At 42.0% G+C, this 4,307-nt stretch overlaps 1 long non-coding RNA gene across 1 annotated transcript; it reads right to left on the reverse strand.

Annotated features, from left to right (window-relative positions):
- Positions 1-302: 302 nt before the first annotated feature.
- Positions 303-2,849, reverse strand: LOC119280687. Its single transcript, XR_005138146.1, has 4 exons — positions 2,762-2,849; positions 2,604-2,682; positions 1,054-2,508; positions 303-416 (listed from the first exon to the last, which is right to left on the reverse strand). It is a non-coding gene; the product is annotated as an uncharacterized LOC119280687 (long non-coding RNA).
- Positions 2,850-4,307: the final 1,458 nt, after the last annotated feature.

Raw genomic sequence — 4,307 nt, forward strand, 5'->3', positions numbered from 1 at the left:
ATGGCATTAGGCATTTTGCCACGAATGCTACACTTGTGGCATTAAGTTATGGCAACAAATATTTCAGTCGTCGTAACAGGAAATTGCAACATACTAGCTTTGGCGGTGATAAATAAGTATCACAACGGGCGAAATGTTTGTAGCGAGAAACTATTGCGACAATTTAAATTTTTGTGGTGCTAACATGTGGCAACCAAAAGTGGGTTGTGGCAATAGCCTATTGCAACCTTAAAAAAAATACAAGCATTCAATTACAATATTCAAAACCATACATATAATATGTAGATTCATAAAATTCATAATTCTTATAGCAAATATCCATCAAACGAAACTCAGATGTAATTTATCTATCCTAATTAAGTGTCAAGACTAAATTGTCCATGATCTAGAGTCCAGTCGAGCTAGTTCTTTGGATCCTGCAATCAAGAAATAAAAAAATATTTCTAGTTAATGAGTCCAAGATAACATTGCAATCAAGAAAAAAATTAGTTCTAGTTAATGAGTCCAACATAACATACGCCATACAATTATGCCAGCCCCATTGTTAAAAAGAACCGTTGCCAGACTAACTGGAGTAATATTGTGTCTGCAAGCATGTAACTAAGGGATCAGAATAGTTTTACAAGTGTAAATGTCTAAAACATAAGCACAAGTACATGTACTAAAAACTTCCACTATTGATTTAAGTTGTGGCTCAATCTATAGTTTCAGTTAAGTTCATGTCCCTAGCTAGCACATTCATTTTTTAAAGTTGTGACTCGATGCTGCAAATGCATGGTGAAAGAGAAGCAGCAGCTAGCTAATTATGAAGGCTAATGACATGCTCATTTGAAAGTGGACCATGAGTTTCAGTTTTTTTGTTTTCAACATCTTATACGTGATTTGTCCTAAAAACGGAAAGAACAATTATAGATGCGTCATCAATATTGACACTGTAAAAGATGAAACAAGAATAATACGATCGAATGCATGAATAATCCCAGCTCATGTAGAAGCATGTTGAATGCACATCGTTGAATAACTATAGAATAAACCAAAAGTTTGTGTACTCACGTAAACATCCTGGGACTCTGTGTTAGACCATGCTCCATTCTTCGCGTGCGTGAGTTCCCACAGAGCAATACAATCTGGCTCTTCTCTAGTTTCCAAGTTTCTCTGCAAGTAATATAGCAATGAGATGCTTGAAACATGATACCATAGTTAGGACATATTTAGTTACACTCATACCTTCTCAAAACTTAGTTGCGAGTAAGATTTTGATCTAATTCTATGTTTTGTCTTCTGTTTCTTACGACTATCGGTGTTCTTTTGGCTGCGTACCTTTCAATTCATTGAAACCAAATATAACCAGACAGAAAAGCAATTTCATCTTAACACATAGTAGACAAAGAGTGATCTTAGAGACAACCTGAAATTTTGAATCAGTGCCAAAGTACTCAATCATCCATTCCTACTCTTCTGGTTGTAAATCTTCCAGCAGATTAGCCAATCTAGTTGCATCTGTTTTGAATGCCTTGTAAGTGGAGCTTAGAGTTGATCGCCAACCACTATATCACTCTTCCCACTGATATAACAAACATAAATCCCACTGTTCCTGGTTTGTGCATCCCACAATAAGTTGTTTTGGCCATTTTCTCTTAGATTTGGTCCTAATGCAGGTAGTAGAAGGATAGGCATTCTCAATGGTTCTTTTATGTCTAAAAACAGAAAAATGAGGTTTATTTCTTGATCAAGATTGTTCCCACTGCTCAATAACATATATTCTTCAAAGCCCTTCCAAGTGTTTTATCATGCAAAGTGATGGCAATGCCCCCTGCTATGAATTAAAGAGGACACAAATTTGCAAACCAAATAATCGTCCATTTTTGTGTGTGAAAACAAAGTACGAAGCATAGCAAGTACCTCATAGATGAGTGTGTTCTTTTACTCGGTTCAGAATAACATGAAGCTAGCGTATAGGTTCTTCCCAATTCTTGGAGCTCCAGTTAAAAGCATTTTCAGAAAATATTGTGAAATACATATTTCTGTCAAGCGTTAGTCCTACCAATTGAAGGATGTGAACGAATTACTTTCAATCTAAAAGCTAAATCAACGCAAAGCTTCCCGATACAAAAATAGTAAATTATCAAATCCACCTTGAGCCCGGAAATGTGGAATTGGTTAAAGAAAATCAAGTAAAAGATTAAGTAGGTGTGTGCAATCTGAATTAAAAGATGTTACCATAGGTTTAGTCCAGAGCTAATATTTAAACAGAAATAATTCCAATGCAATCCCTTGTTAACCTGCCCAAGCTGCCTCCGCACGGCCACTCTGTAACTCTTCAAGATATCACAGCCACTATGTGCTAGCTTTGCTTCCTTTTGAAGGATTCAAGAACAGATTCACATATATCTCTCATCATTTTAAGTGCAGTTGGCTTATCAGTCACACTATTAAAGCCTAACTTCTCAATGAGCTGCTACAAAGACAACACGCCGGCAATAACAGATATTCTTCATACCATTGATGCTTCACAAATAAAAGAAATATTGTTAGTTTTTGGTTTGATTAGTACCCATACACATACAGTTGCAGAAGTATGTAGAGCAGATATGAATACTAACATCTCATACTGAAATCCTCGTGGCCTTCTAGGTCTGGGTGTCACAATCACAATCACCCATCGTCTTCATCATCCGACATCTTTACAATAAAATCAGAGTAAGAAACATTGTAGTCATGAACTACATTATGCGAAAACATCAAAAACAAGAGATACTACATTAGCAGTGCATAGCTCCTCCACGTTTAAACGAGGCAAGCCAGACTTCTATCTTAATGCTCGGGGGAGGGGAGCCAGGCGACGCTCGCTGGCTCGACTTCGCCCCGAACGTAAGCGCCGGGAAGGGAGGGCGCACTGGCCGGGGTTCGCGGCGGGCAGCACGGGGGCGGGGGCGCTGCCGAGGGATGTCGCCCTGTGACGCAGTGGACGGGCCGGGCGAGCGGGCGGGCAACGCACAAGGCGGGGGTGCGGGCGATGGGGATCGGGCACGGGGTCGGTAGAGAGGCCATGCCGAATCTCGTGCGTGGCGGCGCGATGGGGAACGAGGAAGGAGAGACCGAGAGAGGACGGAATCGGACGAGAGGCTAAGATTAGATGGGAAATTAGGGGGGCCTGGTGTTTAGATGGGCCAGCCCCGTCGGCTGGGCTGTGCTGTACCATTTACAGAAAAATAGATTGAAAGAAAATATGTTAGAGAAGGTGCTGGTACTGGACCGCACGGCCGGAGCGACTCGTCTGCAGAGGAGCCCGGCATGGCTGCCGTGGGATTATCATAATTGTTTTCCTGATTTTAATTAATGTAAAGAAAATCCCCAAGACCGGCAGACGTGTTAGCGTACACAATATTTGTTCTCTCAACTATGCGGATGTTGCCGGATTTGCCACATTTTTTATTGTCTAATGTTGGTATCTTAAAATAAGCATTGTATGTACGATATTTTTATTATCAGTGTGGTAATCTAAAAATAAGGTTGTTCACCCAATCAGCTGACTAGGATTCACGTCGTAAGTTTAGAATTAGCATGCAAACCAACATGTAGTTGAATGGTACGATTCACGTCCACAGTATTTCCAGCCTACCAGGGGGTCGAATTCCTATACTTGATATTGGTGCTCGCATGATTCCTGAATTTCTTTCATGCTTCCCGCGATGTTCGTTCAGTGAGGGGAGACCGACTAAGAGATGCCTCTGGTGATTTCATAAAATCTCAAGATGTTATGCCGGCTTACTTTCTCAAAGTGCTCATAGAGATAGGGTGTGCGTTCATGGTAAGTGTATGTTCGTGTATGTGAACGACTTCAATTTGTACTGTGTTAAAAAAATTAACTAGCCACGTCATCAGACAACTTATGCTCTATCCGTCCAGCCTGATTAATGATAATTGGCGTTTGCATCTTAAAGAAGCACGTCAACTTTTTTATACTGTTGCAACACACGGGCATGTTTGCTGGTATGCTGCTAAATCGTCTCACGGCCGTCGTCTTCCCTTCGAACTAGATCGGGACATTGCCGATGAAATCCTCCCACGTCCGTCATCTTTCCTAAGTCCGGCAGTAGGTGGCGTGTGGGAAGCTCGCATCCATGGACGATGGAGAGGCTCCAGCTTGCGGGCGAAGGTCGGGAAGAGGGACAGCGGAACTACTTTGTCAGCACCGGGAATGGAGGAAGCGGGCGACGGGAGCCATGGCCGACCAGGAGCGGCGTGCAAGGTCAGAGGGGCGGCTCGCAGGCCGGGGCTTGCCGCCCGGGTCAGGACGACACGAG

The sequence above is a fragment of the Triticum dicoccoides genome, chromosome 3B (genome assembly GCF_002162155.2).
Source record: "Triticum dicoccoides isolate Atlit2015 ecotype Zavitan chromosome 3B, WEW_v2.0, whole genome shotgun sequence".
NCBI lineage: Eukaryota > Viridiplantae > Streptophyta > Magnoliopsida > Poales > Poaceae > Triticum > Triticum dicoccoides.